General features: G+C 42.0%; 1 pseudogene; it reads right to left on the minus strand.

Annotated features, from left to right (window-relative positions):
• Positions 1 to 10,539: 10,539 nt before the first annotated feature.
• The window catches only part of LOC141271445 (uncharacterized), a 129,121-nt pseudogene continuing 118,894 nt past the window's right edge, over positions 10,540 to 20,766 (minus strand).

The following is a 20,766-nucleotide window of genomic DNA, read 5'->3' on the forward strand; positions in this document are numbered from 1 at the left end:
TACCCCTATACTGTCTCCTCACATTATTCCACTCAATAGTCTCCTTACACGTTTCCCCCTACCTCCTCACACATCCCCCCAACTTCCCATACTGTGTCCGCTCACATCCCATCACCGCCGCTCCCCATACTGTGTCCGCACACATCCCATCACCCCCGCTCCCCATACTGTGTCCACACACATCCCATCACCCCCGCACCCCATACTGTGTCCGTACACATCCCATCACCCCCGCTCCCCATACTGTGTCTGCACACATCCCATCACCCCCGCTCTCCATACTGTGTCCGCACACATCCCATCACCCCCGCTCTCCATACTGTGTCCGCACACATCCCATCACCCCCGCTCTCCATACTGTGTCCGCACACATCCCATCACCCCCGCTCCCCATACTGAGTTTACACACATCCCATCACCCCTGCTCTTCATACTGTGTCCACACACATTTTTCCCCTCGCTTCCCATAATGTGATTGCACTCACCCTCAGCTCGCTCCCCACAGATTAAATCTCCCCCAACCACACAGAATAAATCTCCCCTTCCACACTGAATAACCCCCCCCCATGCTGAATAAACCCTTCACTAAATAAATCCCCCTTTCACACTGAATAAATCCTTCCTCCACACTGAATAACCCCCCCCACTGAATAAATCCCCCTTCCAAACTGAATAACCCCCCACTGAATAAATCCCCCTCCACACTGAATAACCCCCACACTGAATAACCCTCTTACTGAATAAACGCCCCCTCCACACTGAATAACCCCCCCCACTGAATAAATCCCCCCTCCACACTGAATAACCACTCCCACTGAATAAATCCCCCCTCCACACTGAATAACCCCCCACTGAATAAATCCCCCTTCTATCCTGAATACCCCCCCCCACACTGAATAAATCCCCCCTCCACACTGAATCTTTGGTGTCTTCAGCTCTATAGCAACAGGAGCACTTACCACCGATGGTCTTCAGGGCGCCAGCGAGTGACGTCAGCAGCGTGATCACATGACCAGGTCATGCTGCCGATGTCGCTTTAAGCCGACAGTCAGTTTCTGGAAGACGCAAGTTCAATTGAACGCTGGGAGCCGGCACGCCACAGCTTCTCTGAGCTTCACAGCCCGCTCAGAGAACAGCCGAAACCTGGTCCGGGGGCGGCAGAATGCTGCCGCCGGGGGGGACACCTCGGACCGCCGCATTAGGCGGCCACATAGCGCCCCCCTGCTGGCATGCCCCGGCTGCCCCCTCCCCCCTAGATACGCCTCTGCTTATGGGGGGTCCCAGAAGATAAGAGCGGAAAACTCTTTGGCTGATGGAGAATCAGTGACATTTTGAGGAGCTGGGGCTGCTTCCCACCCCCCCTTCTCCCTGCTTAGTTTTTGAGTTGCCTAGATACCTGTAGTCCTGTACTCACAGTTCACAAGCATCTGCCTGGGACTTAAATTAACCCTGTAATTAATTCTGCTATGATCTAGAACCTTGCTACTGATGAATCTGAACAAGTAACGTGCTCCTATTGATTGCACAGTGTTGAGGTGGGCATATACTGCTGGTCATTCCTCCCTACTCTGACAATCTATCCTTTCACTGTGTGACCCAATCATGAAAAATTTGAGCTCACCCATTTGGAGCACTTTTTCTCCATATATTTTTGATAAAACTAATTCCCGTCACAAGAAGTGTGGCTACATAGTTACTGACAACCCTATGTCCAGGTATTTTTTCAGTGTGTCGTCTTTCCTAAATTCCTGTGATTAGCTATCTCATTGGGACTTGGACTGGATTTTTGAGCATCATTTCTACTAAACACAAATTCAGTGCGCTGCATACCCCCAATGCGATCTGTCTAACCAGAAATTCTGCTACTGAGAGACAGTCGAGCCAACTCTGAGACAGGTATCTGATAAACTCCTATCCGCTATTGCATCTAGTACTGCCTTCCTGACTGGGAAACTGGAAGAAGACAAAATTGATGTGGGCCTACTTAGACACGATATGCAGACACTGAGATCGAGGGTGTCTGAGATGGAGGATCGGGTGATTGGCTTTATATTATCTAACAGCAGGCATGACCTCACTGAGAGGTCAGAGCTTTGGCGTCAAAAGGCAGATGACTTGGAGAATCGACTCCGCTGAAACAATCTTTGCATTATTGGACTTCCTGAAAGAGCAGAGGGACAGCGGCCTGACAAATTTGTTGAGAAATGGCTCAAGAAATTATAACCCTGATGCACCCTTCTCTTTGGCCTTTGCTGTGCAACGTAATCATAGGGTTCCCGCCAAACCTCCTTCTCCAGAGGCACCTCCACAGCCCACTTTTGGCCAGACTACTAAATTGTAGGTACCGAGAGACGACACTCCGCATGGCTAGACATAAAGGAGAGATCCAGTTTGGCAATGCCATAGTTTCCATCTTCCCGGACTTTTCCGCTGAATTACAGAAGCAAAGAGCCACATTCATCAATATCAAACGTCACCTGAGAGATATCTCCAGATACCATATACTATGGCATACTTGCTTCGGCTACAAGTGGTTGGCGGAGACCAGGCCCATTTCTCTACCACTCCTACCACGGCTGATGACTGGCTGACCAAGAAACGGAATGTGAAGTGCTAGAATCCGGCATACATCATCTGCTTTTCCTTGATTTTTCAAAGTAATTCTGATTGATTACTTGAATTTGAGTCCTCCGTCCTCCTCAATCCATTTACTCTGACTACAAAGAATAGACTTTATTCCCAATACTTTGTGGCACAATATATAGTCCGTGCGATGATGCCTTCGATGCAACGGTATGGATTCCTCTAATGTTTGTGCCACAAGCATGGAACCGTTGTTACCTAATGGCTCCCATTCGTGAGTTTAGGTTCAACTACTTTGTTCTATGACTCCAGTTGAGCCTGACTTGTTTGATGTTGTACATGTCTCTTGCAATGATGATTGCTCTGCATACACTATGTTTTGAATTATTTTTTATTACTATAGTGAAATGGTTAAACATAATGTACATATGCCTTGTGGGTCCCTGGCCTGAAATCCCGACCTCCTTCAAAAGGAGATTCATCGAGCTGTACTCCCTTTAGTTGTTTTATAATGGCTAAGATATGTTTCTTATCGTAGTAAGTAAGGGGCTTGGGAATACCGAGGAAATGGGTTCAAGTCTTTTGATTCCTCTGTAATGATAACCACTAGGTGGTGTACCTTCAGGAGACCCACCTCACCCCAATCACAAGTAGTTTCTTGCTGAAGCCTTGAATACAGGGGTCCCTACATTTCTATCACACATCGTACTCTAGGGGAGTTTCAGTGCTTGTTCATAAATCCCTCAGGTGGGAGGTAATATCTTCATGGTCTGACACCGAAGGTCGCTATACTGTATATTCATTTATGCATACCTTGAAGGTTCACACGTTGTAATCCTAGCTATATACAATCCCCCTCCGGCTAATCGGGAAGTCTTAAAAGAGATGATCTACAAAAATTGGAAGTAAAGCCAATATCATAGAAACATATCAATCTTTATTAACAAATTTACTTTTACAATGAAGCCCCTAAAAGTTTCTGGTGCAAGTAATTACCTTTATAAGTCACATGATAAAGTGCAGGGAAGTTCACCTGTGTGCAATCTAAGTGTCACATGGTCTGTCAGTAAATACACACCTTTTCTGAAAAGCCACAGAGGCCGCAACACCATTAAGCAAGAGGCACCACTAACCAAACAACAGCATGAAGACCAAGGAGATCTTTAAACAAGTCAGAGACATAGTTGTTGAGAAGTACAAGTCAGGATCGGGTTATAAAAAAAAAAAAAAAAAAAAAAATATCCCAATCTCTGATGATCCCGGAGAGCACCATCAAATCCATTACCATCAAATGGAAAGAATATGATACCACAAAAATCTGCCAAGAGAGGGCCTCCCACCAAAACTCTTAGTCTGGACAAGGAGGGTATTAATCAGAGAGGCAGCACAGAGATCAAAAGTAACTCTGAAGGAGCTAGAGCATTCCCAAGCAGAGACAGAAGTATCTGTCCATATGACTACAATAAGCCGTACACTCCATAGAGGTGGCCTTTATGGAAGAGTGGGTAGAAAAAAGAAAGCCTTTACTTACACACAAAAATTGTAAGGTTTGTTTTGAGTTTGCCAAAAGACATGTAAGAGACTCCCCAAATGTATGGGAGGAAGGTGCTGTGGTCAGATTGAACTTTTTGGCCACCAAAGTGAATGCTATATCTGTCACCAAACTAACACTGCTCATCACCCCAAGAACACCGTCCACACAGTGAAACGTGGTGGCAACATCATACTGTGGGGATGCTTTCCAGCAGCAGGGACACGGGAAATGGTCGAGTTGAGGGGAAGATGGACGTTGCAAAATACAGGGATATTCTTGAGCAAAACCTGTGTCAGTCTGTAAGTGATTTGAAACTGAGACGGAAGTTTACCTTCCAACATGCAATGACCTAAAGCATACTGCTAAAGCAAAACTCTAGTGGTTTAAGGGGAAATGTGTAAATGTTTTGGAGTGGCCTAGTTAAAGCCTAGACCTTAATCCAATTGAGAATCTGTGGTCATTCTTGAAGATTGCTATTCACCAGAGGAAACCATCTAACTTGAAGGAGCTGTAGAAGTTTTTGCCTTGAGGAATGGGCAAAATTCCCAGTGGCAAGATGTGGAAAGCTCAATGACTTATCCGAAGTGACTTGCAGTTGTAATTGCCGCAACAGGAGGCTCTACATAGTACTGACTTTAGGGGAGGGGGTGAATAGTTATGCACATTGATGCAAACCCTCAAAAAAGTGAAGTTCCAGGTTGTGAGGTAGCAAAACACGAAAAATGCAAAGGTGAGGGGGTTGAATACTTTCACAAGCCACTTTATATGTTTTGGAACATTCAGCCTCCATACTCCCACAAAAGGTCTTTTCCGTGATCAACTCCCATTTAATATCCTTCATGTAGGGCTCAAACAGACACAAACTGAAACTGACCCACTCTTCAGAGGCCCAGGGATGAGGCAGGTGCGGCACTCCCAGACTTCTTATACTTGCCAACTTCGCTTTCTACAAAAGTACAACAGATAGCCACAACAACGCTACAACATATAGCAGATAATCATTTTCCCAGTTCTGAACATCACTTTACGCACAGCTCAAGTTGTCAGAATCTTTGAGGCACCAGAGCTCACTCTCCTCCTTGCCAATTCACAGACTTGTGGTGCAAGCGTGGAGAACCACCGAAAGATTTTTCAATTTAAGGACACAGTAGCTGAGCCCCCCTTGTGGCATAACACTGCTCTTCCCAAAATGCTACATTCAATTCTCAGTTTTGGTTGAATTTAGGGGTCAAGACACTGGCATAGGTATATATTCAGGGTGCTCTTGTTTGCTTTGATCAATGTCAACAACTCTATCAGTTCCTAAGACAAGCTTTCTTTAGGTATCTGCAACTAAGACATGCAATAAATACCCAGTTCCCACACTTTGGAAATTCTCTCATATCCTCATTTTCACGGATTGGGATTCTAGGGAGCCAGGGTCCCAAGGGGTTGATCTCCTTTTTATACACCCAGTTACTAAGCAGGAAATACTCCTCATCGCCAATGTTGGTTGAGGCCAAATAGAGGACAGTAATAGCCTCCCCATCAGAGGAGTATTGAAGCGAGGCCTTGGCCTCCTCACAATATGTTTCACTGGCAATTAATAACAAGCTAGTCCAAATATATATATATAGTCCATCAATACTACCTGACTCCTAGCAGGTTTTATAATATGGTAGATATACCACTGCCGATTGCCAAAGGTGTGGGGAAGAGGGGTCAGATTTTATAAACCTGATTTGGTATTGCCCTCCTATTGCAGACTTTTGGAAAGAGGTTATAGCTATCTTCATCTTGATCATACAATCCCCTGATCCACTCTACCCTAAGGTGTGTTTATTAGGAATCCTTGATGAGGAGACCTAGCCTCACTACCCTCACACTCTTCTCAGGAAAACATTGCTCTTGGCTCGCAAGGCTATCGCCATGAGATGGATAAATAGAAGACCCCTGATTAATTTCACACTGGGTCAATATGGTAAATACTGCAGCTTCCTATGAAAGGGTGGTATATAAAAATAGATACTGTCCTGAAAAATTTGATTCCTCTTTGACTTACATTAGTCCCCAGGTGATGAGATTCATCTCATGATAAAGTATGTGATATTTGGTGCGTGACGTATGGTATGTTAAGAGCAAGGTGATCGTTGCTGCATCGCCACTGACCTCCGTCCGGCAGATGAGCCGCTAACGGCCGCCATCTTTTTCTGAAATCCCGCGTCGCTGATTGGCCACGGCCGGACCAATCAGCGACGCGGGATTTCCTGGACAGACAGACGGGATAAGACGATTATATATATATATATGACATCTCGATATCTAAGTTCAAGAAGGGATTCCTCAGACACTTTCTCACAGCTACTAGGAATCTGATCCCCCGGTATTGGAAACAAGAGGAATCGCCTCCACGCTCTGAGTTTGTGGAAGAACTCAATAATATTTACAGAATGGAGCAATTGATAGGCCAAGTGACTGGAGACCCCGATAAGACCTATAATACTTGGGCTCCTTGACTAGCGTTCTGGGAGTCATCAGACCTAGATTCCTGGTTGTCCGGGCTTTAACTCACACTTGAAAGCAGAGTGTTCGTTATCATAGTTTAGACTGAACCTCACTAGTTGTTCATGCTTTGGACCACTTGACCAAGTCTTCCTTTTTTCTCCCAGTCTATCGGTGGCCCGGGTTTGTCTGGTGGAGAGATCTAAGTACTAAAACTTAACCTCCCTTCTCTTTCCCCTCGCTTTTTTCTTCCCCTCTCTTTCTCCCTCTCCTTCCTTGCCCCACCCCCCCTTCCTCACCCAAACTTTTTTTTCCCCCGTCTACTTCTTTCTCTTATATGTTACACATGTTGTATCAATTATTATTACTGTTCTTACATTAGAATATTCCTTTATTGATTTTAATTGTTAACAATAATATCAATGATAAGGTGTTTTAAGTTATATCATTAAACGTACTTAATTGTAAACTACACTTCTTTAATAGCCATACTACTGTGATTTCATGTTGTACCTCACCTATACTTCTAAATACATCCAACGAAGAAAAAAAAATCCCAAGACCAAAATACATCCACATTATTTAAAAATATGTAAATTTTATTGAATAAAAGACACAAACAAATATTATAGGAATCCAACAACAGATATAATGATGCACAGAAAGGTGAGTGAGCAACAGAGATAGCCCAATACTGTATATACTCTAATTCTGTAGGTATAAAGTGACATAGTGCTCAATAAATCTCTGATCATATAAATTATACATCAAATATATATAAAGAAAATATATATGTGTACACTCAAAGTGAGTATATAATCATAAATCAAGGTATTTGTGAATCAAACCTACATACAGAATTGGGTACTATCCCTCAACTTTAAGCATATAAGCAATCCATGAATATAGAGTAACATAGTCACTGCTCACTCACCAACAACCCAATGCACATTTCAGAATACCTTCATCAGGGGTGATTAGTGAGGGAACAAGCCCTCCTTAATAAAGGGCATCGAGCCAATCAAATACGTATATTTGGAGCGGGTACAGGTGCTGCATAGTAAAAAACCACTAACGTGTCACAGAGTCATCTGACCACCGCACCATAAGGTCCTTTCAGATACTAGTGGAAGGTTCTAACCATCGTGCCATAGGGCCATGTGACCAATACATCATCTGATCACCTGACCACAGCATCATCAGGTCCTTTCAGATACTGGTAGAGGGTTCTAACCATGTGCCATAGGGTCATGTGACCAACGCATCATCAGATCACCTGACCACCGCATCATGGGGTCCTGTACATAAATCAAATCAGTATACTAAATTACAATATACATACACACAATAAAGTAATCGTGTACATAATTAAAAACATCAACCTGATATTGTTGTATACAACAAAACATTGGGAAAGGAGGTCAATTGACCATCGTCCCAATTGTTAGTGCATGCTAAAAATATATATACATCAAAAACCACAAAATATTCATCATGTGCGAGTATTAAACAATTAATATTATAAAGAAAAAGAAAAAGGAAGTACGAAGTGTATATCTTAAACATGATTAAATAAAATATGCATGAAAAAGTGTAAACATTTATAACAGCATATAATTACAAATGCAAAGTGAACAACACTCATTAGGGGGCTTCATGCCACCAATACAGGTGCATAAAACATATAAAGTGCATATGCATATTAATAGAAAGTATCATCAAAGAAGATGCGGCATCTTGATAGATTCGAGGCAGAAAGTCCCCACATTACTCCAGCAGCATCCTAATAATGTACAGATTTCTCCATTGTACCTGCCACAGTCAGATCCCTAAATGGGATCACACATATGTATAATGGAAAGGCTATGTTCAGTAATCTAAAAATGAAAAATATAAAAAAGTTAAAAACAAAGTAAAAAAATAACAACTGTTGCCAGTATTGCAATAAAGACTCAGAGAGAGGCACTCAAAGGGAGGCGGAAATAATTTTTAGGGGGTCCAAGAAAGTAGCCATTAAACGTCCATCAGGACAATGAGAAGGAAAGTGTCCAAGATCTATAGGAATGGTGCAAAGGACGTATATTCATTAAGCCCAAGAGGTGTCTATGTGGCCAGTTTAAAAATCCACTCCACTTCCTTCTGGGCCAATCATTTTTTCCAATTGCCCCCTCTTAGGCCTGGTATCACGCGGTCAATGCCACGTACTTTCAGTAGAGTTTCATCACATCCGTGCGCTAACCAGAAGTGACGGGGTATTGACTTAAGTTCACTACTTGTTGTTGCCTCTTTTGCTGCTATGATGTCACGAACATGTTCCCTTACTCGTTTTTTAAATTCTCTTGTGGTCATGCCCACGTAAATTTTATTGCAAGGGCAGGTTCGTGATATTTTGATGAAACATTGGCCTATATTGCTATGCGACAGGACTTTGTGCAAACATCTTAATGAGTATCCAGCTATCTCATTTAGGAGGTCAAGAAATTTAAAGGATTTGTTGGCAGTTTAGGCTGGCACACAGACAGGTGGGTATTGGCAGGCACGGCTAGCATGCAGACAGGTGGGCACTGGCAGGCACGACTGGAGTGCAGACAGGAGGGTACTGACAAGTACGGCTGGCATGCAGATGGGGAGGTACTAGCAGGTTGGAGCACAGGCTGGATAGGGTCCAGTACAGACTGGGATTCAGGAATTGAACCGCAGATGCGGTAGACAAGCAGAGCAGAGAGGAATCGCTGGAGTGGTGGGCAAGGTGGAGCAGAGAGGAACCGCCGGAGCGGTGAGCAAGGCAGAGCAGGCAGGAACCGCCGGAGCGGTGAGCAAGGCAGAGCAGGCAGGAACCGCCAGAGCGGTGAGCAAGGCAGAAACCACCGGAGCGGTGAGCAAGGCAGAGCGGAGAGGAACCGCCGGAGCGGTGAGCAAGGCAGAGCGGAGAGGAACCGCCGGAGCGGTGAACAAGGCAGAGCAGAGAGGAACCACCGGAGCGGTGAACAAGGCAAAGCAGAGAGGACAGGGCTCTGTTCACACTGAACAGACTGGAAGGGAAAAGCAGAACCAGATACACACAAGGTACTTGCAATGAAGTAGCGAGTGGACTCCAAACTCACAACAGAAGTACAGAGACTACGAGTAAGAGAAGGTGCAGGTTCAGAGACTGCAGGAAAAGGGAAGGTACGGACACAGAGACAAACAGGCTAGGAGAGTGTTCAGACAGGAACTGACACTGCAACAAGATACAGGATCGAGTCTGGGTATACGGCCCCCAGAGAGGCGGACAAACAGGCTAGGAGATGGTTCAGACAGGCCTGGGAATACAGCCCCCAGGTTGGCGGACAGGCAAGAACAGAACGGGACCTGGCACATCAGAGGCAAGGAGCCCTCTGAAGGTAAGTGTTGCTCAGGCACCAGCTTCAGGGTGGAGCTGGTTTAAATATCCAGTGACAGACAGCAATAGGCTGGAGACGCATTAGGGGTGTGCCCACAGCAGCTACAAGAAACAGGAAGTAACTGGGCCACCACCCTAAGCAGTCAGGACAGGGACAAGCAGACAGCAAGAACAGAAGCCAGGCTGGCAGACTGGACTGAAGATTAAGTTTGCGATCTTGCATAGTGGGAGATGGTGCACTATGCAAGTATGCCGCCAGGTATGTTACAGTGAGTGAGCAGTGACTATGTTACTCTATATTCATGGATTGCTTATATGCTTAAAGTTGAGGGATAGTACCCAATTATGTATGTAGGTTTGATTCACAAATACATTGATTTATGATTATATACTCACTTTGAGTGTACACATATATTTTCTTTATAAATATGTATTTGATGTATTATTTATATGATCAGAGATTTATTGAGCACTATGTCACTTTATACCTACAGAATTAGAGTATATACAGAATTGGGCTATCTCTGTTGCTCACTCACCTTTCTGTGCATCATTATCTCTGTTGTTGGATTCCTATAATATTTGTTTGTGTCTTTTATTCAATAAAATGTACATCTTTTTAAATAATGTGGATGTATTTTGGTCCCGGCATTTTTTTTTCTTTGTTGGATGTATTTATAGGTAATAATGCCCTCTAGGACACCTTATATATACCAGGGATTTGTTGTTTTTTGTAAACGCTCACCTATACTTCGCTTAAGATTTACACAATTTGTAATGCTTACAGTAACTTCAATAAACTTGATTTACACAAAAGACAAGGATATAAGATTCAAAAATGTTATTAATCATCAGTAATAAATTGTAAATGGGTTATTTAATGCTTCTCTCTGCCACTTGATGTGACATAAGATGCAGAGACACTGCTGTTCGCGATCATTTCATTAATAGAGCACGCTATTTGTTTGCTGTAACAAGTTGGGTGCCAAATGATTGCCCTTGCAACTGCCAGATCACATTTTACAGAATGTTACTAACCAGAATCCCACTATGTCTGTCTGCTATTTCATCCTTCTCTGCTAGATTTCTAAAACTTAACATGGATAAAACCAAATTTATCATCTTAGCACCATCTCACTCAACTCCCCCACCTGACCTAGCCATCAAAGTCAATGGCTGTCCACTCTCCCTAGTCCTGCAAGCCCGCTGCCTCAGGGTAACCCTGGACTCTAATAACTCCTTCAAACCACATACCTAAGCCCTTTACACTTCCTGCCGACTCCAACTCAAAAATATCTCCCGTAACCGCATATTCCTCAACCACGAATCTGCAAAAACACCAGTGCATGCCTTCATCATCTCACACCTCGACTACTGCAATCTTCTGCTCTGTAGCCTCCCTTCTAACACTCGCACCCCTCCAATCTATCCTAAACTCTGCTTCCCGACTAATCCACCTGTCTCCCCGCTATTCCCCAGCCTCTTCTCTCCGTCAATCCCTACACTGGCTCCTCATTGCTCAGAAACTCCAGTTCAAAACCCTAACCTTAGCATGCAAAGCCATCCACAACCTGTCTCCTCCATAAATCTGTGACCTAGTCTCCTGGTACTTACCTGCACGCAACCTCCGATCCTCACAAGATCTCCTTCTCTACTCCCCTCTTATCTCCTCTTCCTACAATTGCATGCAAGATCTCTCCCGTGCATCCCCCCTACTCTGGATCTCTCTACCCCAACACATCAGACTCTCGCCTACCATGGAAACCTTCAAAAGGAACCTGAAGACCCACCTCTTCCGGCAAGCCTAGAACCTGCAGTAACCGTCGATCCACCACACCGCTGCACGACCAGCTCTACCCTCAACTATTGTATACTCACCCATCCCTCGTAGATTGTGAGCCCTCGCGAGCAGGGTCCTCTCTCCTCCTGTACCAGTTGCCGACTCGTTTTTGTTCAAGATTATTGTAATTGTTTTTGCTATGTATAGCCCCTTTTTCACATATAAAGCGCCATGGAATAAATAGCACTATAATAATAAATAATAATTTTTCCATGACAAATGTCAAAGCGTGCAAAAGAGAAAGATGTTGGACAACACTTTTAAGATGCAGGTGTAATATTTATAATATTCTATGCACATAATTTATTTACAGGGAATGGTGACTTTATTAGAAACATTTCCTTTTTCATAATTGGAGCTTTACTGTATGGAAATTAGAGACATGACCACAATGTACAGCATAAAATCAAGTGAACAAATTCTCAGTGTATCAATTTCAGTGTGAATCAACATTTCAGAAGAAGCGTGATCACTGGTGCTAGACCACGATTTACAAAAACGGACAAACTTGTGATACATTCGCATGCAATGGTGTGAGAAGCATGCCAAGAATATTGTGACTGAATAAAAACATTCAGTTGATAAAGAAAATAACCAATACAGCTATTATAATCTAACTTTCCAATATGTTATATTAATTTTTACGAGACAGCTATATTCCAGCTTGATAAAATCATGTTTTGTTTCAGCGCCAAGAATGCAATGCTCAGCCTGCAGATATTGTTAGAATCTTCTCTAAGATGCTGATATCTAGATAAGATATTCTCACAGAAATCAGATGCCTCCAAATCTTTTGAGACAGAATGATCCTTGAAAACTAATCATTGTTTATGTTTTGCTTGTGCATTAATTATTACTGGTGTGCAACATTCTTTAATTTGTGCATGTGCAGAAGACCAGTGGATGTGAGTCAAGATTTTAATTTAAATACCGTTTCCTTTCGCAGCAGTTCAGATCTCTCTCTCATATTGATATGGGCCTGTGTATGCATCTTTTTATATCTTCTCTAGGAAATACAGATTCATGAAAAAGAATCCTCAGGAAGCAAACAACTTGTCGATGAAATAGGTCACAGGATGTCAATAATCGTTTTGATGAAGAGGCAGTGCACAGTCATCAAATTGTAGTCAAACAACAACACTACTACTCCAACTGACATCTGAACACACAATGCGCTATCTTCTAATGTGATGGGCTATCACAGTGGAGGACTAGTTTGAGTGCCATTGCTGTTCCAGGGAAAGAAAAAGAAAAGATTCCAGTAGGCAGTGATCTGGAGTTGTGACACTTGGAAAAAAGTGAGAAAAAAAAGAAGAGTGCTACTTCTCTGTGTGATTTCTCTGATGTTTAAGAAAATATGATTTGTGGGTAAACCATTTCCCACATTCAGAACATGTAAATGTTTTTCCCATGTGAGATCTTTGATGTTTAATTAAAGATGAGTTTTGGCTAAAACACTTTCCACATATGGTACATGAAAATGGCTTTTCCCCTGTGTGAATTCTCTGATGTCTAATAAGATGAGATTTGCGGTTAAAACATCTCTGACATTCAGAACATGAAAATGGCTTCTCCCCCGTGTGAGTTCTTTGATGTTTAGCAAGATCAGATTTCTGAGAGTAACACTTTCCACATTCTGAACATGAAAATGGCTTCTCTCCTGTGTGAATTCTCTGATGTATAACTAGAGAAGATTTCTGATTAAAACATTTCCCACATTCAAAACATGAACATGTCTTCTCCCCTGTGTGAATTCTCTGATGTCTAATAAGATGCGATTTGTTGATAAAACATTTCCCACATTCTGAACATGAAAATGGCTTGTCCCCTGTATGAATTCTCAGATGTTTAGCAAGGTCAGATGTCTGACAAAAACATTTCCCACATACTGAACATGAATATGGTTTCTCCCCTGTGTGAATTCTCTCATGTTTAGCAAGGTCAGATTTCTGAGAACAACATTTCCCACATATAGAACATGAATATGGCTTCTTCCCTGTGTATTCTCTTTGATGTTTAACACCACTTCTGATATTTTTATTTCGCTCAACAGTTTGTGATGAATCAGAACACAGGACCTGTTGAAAAGGCTCAGATGATAAATCTTGGCTCAGAAGTGCTGGCGGTATGTCTGGGGATATGGCATAGTCTTCATTTGTATCTGGTGTGATAATATGATTATCTGCTTTAAAATCTGAAAATATAAGATATCCCTCCAAGCTCCTGGTACAGTCATCTGCGAAGAATAAAACCAGTTTTGTTGTTTTTCAATAGCACTGCATTGAAATTATTTCTATTGTATTATGAATTCTGTAACCTTTTCATATGAAATGTCTATACAAATTGTAGTAAAATTACATTTTCAATTGACTAGGACAGTGACAGCAACATTAGGTCTTGTACTACTGCTAGATATTAACTTTGGCTTCTGAATTGCTTCCTGCCTCATCCCCTTCCTCACCTTGCTGGTAAGTATATTAGACCAGTTTTATGCATATGTAAATTAAAAACCATGTGAATCTATAAAAATACTATAGACACAGAAAAAAGAAGAAATGGGTGAGCAAGAGATATTGATTTGCACAACTGTAATGTACAAATCAAATTGTAGGTAGAAGGAAACCACCTGATGGAACAATCCAACAATGATTACAAGTAGTAATAAATATCAAAGTAAAATATGATACAAAACAGTACACCAAGAGTGCCTCAACATGTAAAAAATACACAGTTATATGTGGAAAAATGTGCAATTAGTAACAGCAGAAGTAATATGTATTCAACCACCAGAAGATATCTGACATTCGACTGCTTCGAATTGGTTGGGTTTGATTTATATACACTCCTCAACATTAAAATTACAACACCAAGAAGGAAAATTCATGAGTTATTGAAATCCCAGGAAGGATAGACTTGTTACTGATATACAAATGATGAAAAAATGGAAACAAATTTTGAAAACATATCGATTTATTCAGTATCAAATAGGAGCACCACATGCAGAAATCCCTACACTTACAGCCTTGGTTGCTATCAATTAGGGCTCGCTCCCACTAGCGATTAAATAGGACAAATACAATCTGATAAAAAATCGGATTGCATTCGGTCAAATGTTAAGCTATGATGGTGTGCTCATACACTGTGTTCAGAATTATTAGGCAAATGAGTATTTTGATCACATGATACTTTTTATACGTGTTGTCCTACTCCAAGCTGCATAGGCTTGAGAGCCATCTACCAATTAAGTAAATCTGGTGATGTGCATCTCTGTAATGAGGAGGGGTGTTGACTAATGACATCAACACCCTATATAACGTGTGCTTAATTATTAGGCAACTTCCTTTCCTTTGGCAAAATGGGTCAGAAGAGAGATTTGACGGGCTCAGAAAAGTCCAAAATTGTGAGATGTCTTGCAGAGGGATGCAGCAGTCTTGAAATTTCCAAACTTTTGAAGCGTGATCACCGAAAAATCAAGCGTTTCATGGCAAATAGCCAACAGGGTCGCAAGAAGCGTGTTAGCCAAAAAAGGCGCAAAATAACTACCCACGAATTGAGGAAAATCAAGCGTGAAGCTGCCAAGATGCCATTCGCCACCAGTTTTGCCATATTTCAGAGCTGCAACGTTACTGGAGTATCAAAAAGCACAAGGTGTGCGATACTCAGGGACATGGCCAAGGTAAGGAAGGCTGAAAAACGACCACCTTTGAACAAGAAACATAAGATAAAACGTCAAGAATGGGCCAAGAAGTATCTTAAGACTGATTTTTCAAAGGTTTTATGGACTGATGAAATGAGAGTGACTCTTGATAGGCCAGATGGATGGGCCAGAGGCTGGATCAGTAAAGGGCAGAGAGCTCCACTCCGACTCAGACGCCAGTAAGGTGCAAGTGGGGTACTGGTAGGGGCTGGTATCATCAAAGATGAACTTGTGGGACCTTTTCGGGTTGAGGATGGAGTGAAGCTCAACTCCCAGACCTACTGCCAGTTTCTGGAAGACAACGTCTTCAAGCAGTGGTACAGGAAGAAATCGGTATCGTTCAAGAAAAACATGATTTTCATGCAGGACAATGCTCCATCACATGCATCCAACTACTCCACAGCGTGGCTGGCCAGTAAAGGTATAAAAGAAGAAAAAATAATGACATGACCCCCTTGTTCACCTGATCTGAACCCCATAGAGAACCTGTGGTCAACCATAAAATGTGAGATCTACAGGGAGGGAAAACAGTACACCTCTCGGAACAGTGTCTGGGAGGCTGTGGTGGCTGCTGCACGCAATGTTGATCGAACACAGATCAAACAACTGACAGAATCTATGGATGGAAGGCTGTTGAGTGTCATCATAAAGAAAGTTGGCTATATTGATCACTAATTTTTTGGGTTTTTGTTTTTGCCTGTCAGAAATGTTTATTTCTAAATTTTGTGCACGGATATTGGTTTACCAGGTGAAAATAAACAAGTGAGATGGGATTATATTTGGTTTTTATTAAGTTGCCTAATAATTCTGCACAGTAATAGTTACCTGCACAAACAGATATCCTCCTAAGATAGTCAAATCTAAAAAAAAAAACACTACAACTTCCAAAAATATTAAGCTTGGATATTTATGAGTCTTTTGGGTTGATTGAGAACATAGTTGTTGATCAATAATAAAAATAATCCTCTAAAATACAACTTGCCTAATAATTCTGCACACAGTGTATACGTTTTTTTGTTTCAGATCAGATCGAGATCGGACTGATAAAAAAAACAGCATGCTGCGATTGCATGCGAAATTCAGATCGCACGCACCCATGTAAGTCTATGGATGTGTGTGAAACATCGCACTGCACTCGGATATCAGCCAAGTGCAGTGAGATGCCCGTAGATGCCAGCAATGAAGGAGATGGAGAAATTAATTTCTCAGTCTCCTCCACAGCTGTGCTGCGATCCTCTCATGTGAGAGGATCAGAGCACAGGGCACTGACACTCGGCTCCCGCTCGCAGCAGACCAGGAGCAGAGTGTCATTAGCATATCACATCCGATGCTCACACATCGGATGCGTTACGCTAATGTGACTCCGGCCTTAGATGGTTGTTTGAGGAATGTCCTGCCATTGAATGCACTTGGTCATGCAAATCATTAAGATCTGCTGGCAGCTCCTTTTGCAAATGTCAGCCACTGACATCCCAGATGTTCTTGATAGCAGACAAAGCCGGAGACACTGCATGCCATGGTAGCATATTTAGACCTTGCAGAATACTCAGAGTAGCACGAGCAACATGTGGCCTGAGGCTGTCATGTTAATTAATGGCTGCTGAGACACTTTCTCATTGCCTCAAGAAGGTTTGTTCATGGTGATGCCCACTTTGTCTCCAGACCAACCACTGGCTATCACCCAAGATAAAAGAGGGACTCATAGCTAAAGAGGATAGACCTCCATTCCTTCTTCCATTGCCATCTTGCTCTGCAACTTTATAGCCTATGAGAGCGAAGGCGTGAGGTCAATGGACATCTGTAGCTGGAAGTCTGGCTGGTAGCCCAATGTTGTGCAAATGCCTTCTGATAGTTTGTGCAGAAACTGTTTGAGGACTTAGGCTTGGCATGTGACATATAATTTCACTTGCATTATTGAATGGGGCACTATGCACCATTCTTTGAATCTCACATTGGCAACGCCATAAAGAGGTCTTCACAAGGGAACGTCACACCTATCTTAACCATGGGATTATGGTGAGAAGTGGCATCATGTATGGTAGCCGGACCTCTTTAGCATTAATTACAGGTACGTTAAAATCCTGATGTTACATTGATTTGGTAATAGAACCAGTAGTGTGGCCATTTCTCCAAAGTGTTCCAGGAGCCAATTTCAACATAACATCAGGCCGCATGTTGTTGCGCTGCTGTGAGTTTCCTGCATAACCTAAATATAATACTGTACCATGGCCTTCTGCATCTCCGGACTTGTTTCCCATTGATAACATCTAGGACATTATTGGTTGGTAATTGCAAAGTGAGCTTCCAGCAGTAGACCTGGATGATCTGTGTGCCTAAGTGCATTCAGCATGGCAGAACATTCTTCAGACGACCATTAATAAAATGTAATAAATTTTTTTTTCATCATTTGCATACTATTATCATATCTGTAAATCCTGTGATTTTCAAAATTTCCTTCTTGATGTTGCCATTTTAATGTGGAAGATTGTATTTCAATACATATCAGACAGTAAAATGAGTTACAAGACACCTCTCTATAAGTGACCATGTGTGACTGTTCAGTTATCTAGCGCTTCTCTCTCTTCTCCTGAACAATCTTAGAAGTGGATTTATGACCAATCAAAGCCAAATTTAGAGGTTGGTACTCTGATGCTGCTGCTCTTTCCTATAACATAAATACTATTTGGCAAAAAGTACAACAAAATGGAAAAAACTGCACAGAAAAAAAACCAATATTAAGTTGAAGGTGCCTCTCCTACACTTGGCCTTAAAGGGGTTGTCCCACAAACAAAGTACATTTTAGGCAATAGATCTTGGAATAAAAATATGTTCTTCAATTGAATATGATTAATAAAAATGTTCCTATGCTGAGATAATTTTATAAATGTGACCATGCTATATATTGTGTAATAGTTATGTCTGACCGTGTAGGAACATGGTCTGATCTCCTGGTCATGGGAGGAAGCAAAAGAGACTATACAGACAGGACAGCATGGGATCGTAGCTGATTCTTTCTGTGAGGTAAAACGTTAAAATTTTTTCCAGCCTGTTTTTAAACATGCTTTAACTCACAGAAAGAATCTTGTGTTTCCTCCCCTGCCCAGGAGATGTGGCATGATCAGACCATGCCAAGCAGGGGCACATTTAGAAGATAAACTCACTGGAGCTGAAACATCGCATGGCCTAAATAAAGGTTCAAGTCTAATTTTAGGGTCAAAAATTGTTTGATCCTAATGGGTCAAAATTGGATGTTAAAAGATCCAGAGAGAAATTATTTTATCTCCTAAATTGTAAATACTATGGTCCAGAAGAAAGTTATTGGGATCCTGTGGAAAACATTGATGGATTTGTCCACCAATACATTTTTTTTCAAAACAATGTCTAGCATGCTTTAATATAATAGAATAAAGCAAAGCACTCTCCTCTTAACGATCCTCCAATACTCCTCTTACAATGCTGCCAAGTTACCCCATCTGTCTCTTTACGCACTCTCCGGCCTAATGGACATGTGAGTGCTGCAGCCAATCACTGATCTCAGTGATCACATATCTGTGTGGCCATGATCCAAAGGGAACAGAGATCGGCCTTATATATTGTCTGTGTGGAACAAAAGCCCCATTTCAAATTTTCAGCATTGAAACGTTACTGCTGAAAATGTGATGTCAAAAAATGGGGAGAAAAAAAGTGTAGGGGGTTTTCATTAACATTGCAATATGCCTCGTGACAAAGTCACTGGCAGAATACTGGAGGGGAGATACGTGTCTCTGAGACTTTTTGCTTCAGTGATGTAAAACATGGAGGTTTCTCTGGCACATTACGTGCATAGAGGGTTAATAGGCAGAACTACAAGGGCATGCTTTACAGGTGGATAGCTAAGTGCTGGGAGGGAAGCTATCCACCCTATCTCCACTCCAGGGCGTGGTTTAGTGGCTATAATAAGCCTGCCTTTTGATTCAGGAGTTGGTCAGTATCTGGAGGCCAGCTCCAGAGAGAGGAGCATGTGTTTGTTCCTGCTGAACCTAAACCGTGTCGTTTTTGCTAACCTGGAGTGGCCAGACCCCGGCCGATGCAAGTACTTTGCTGGACTCTTTTCCTATTTTTGTTTGCCGTTAGGCCGGATGGGCTATTTTTATTTTCCATGAATTTTTATTGGTTTATGCTGCACAATAAACCAACTCAAAATTTAAAGAGACAGTATTCCGTTTATACCTCAATGTGTAGCCGAGTGAGCAGATCTACCACAGCCTTAACAAATTCATCATGTATATCTAGCAGCCGGTGACGGAGTAGAGTCTGTGACTTCTCGGGATTTAGTGTTCACTACTCACCTGTGTGGTTATCTGAAGGAATCTCCTCTTTACACTGCTCATCACCCCTCACATATGTCTCTGTAGTATTAATATGGGTCAGATCTTTATCCTTAAATAAATATTGTAAAAATCACAAACAGATGGAAAAGTCACAAGAGGAGTAAAGAACATACTGTAAATGAACACGACGACCAAAAATAACAGCAGTAGTTATCACATAGCTGCAGGTCTCCTGTATAAATCCAATCTGTCAGCTCCTAATTCTCCAGCAGCCTCCATAACCAGAAAATTGTGAGAAGATCCAGACAACATGTAATGTCTGTGATCAGCTTTATCCTGTCATCTCCACCAAGTATAAAACGTGCACTGAATGGCCACTTTATTACAGACACCAATCTAATAGCTTGCTGGAGCTCTTTTGGCCTTCAGAACTGCAGCAATTTCTGGTATTGTGCAATATCACTAAGCAAAAATTAGCTACAGTATGTATTTGGGCACTTTAGATGGAGCACCAGTGTTGCTTTTGGCTGGCTGGAATTTGCAAGACTATGTCCTCATTGGACTTTTTTAATGGGAGAGTTGTTACATCCACAGGATTCCCTTTTATTGAATGTACAGTATTTCCTTCATAACAACATTCTTAATATATTCTCCACATTAGTGCATGAGAAAACCTTACAAGGTATTCAGTTTTCAAATACTGGTCCTGGTCATAGCTGGTCTAGCTCTGATAACCCTTGCCTCATATTCCAATTCAGGTATGAATTAACACTAAAACAAATTAACAGAAAACTATTATATATAAGCTCACATTATAAACTGCAAGCCAGAGTCACAGGTCTAATTTCCATACAAGGAAACTCTTATCGTAATGGTAAGTATCTCTTGGCCATTCAGTGTATAATACTGGTAGATAAAACCAGACTGAGCACAAGACCT

The sequence above is a fragment of the Phyllobates terribilis genome, unplaced genomic scaffold (genome assembly GCF_046119375.1).
Source record: "Phyllobates terribilis strain yellow unplaced genomic scaffold, ASM4611937v1 Scaffold_5__5_contigs__length_657084704, whole genome shotgun sequence".
NCBI classification, from domain to species: Eukaryota; Metazoa; Chordata; class Amphibia; order Anura; family Dendrobatidae; genus Phyllobates; species Phyllobates terribilis.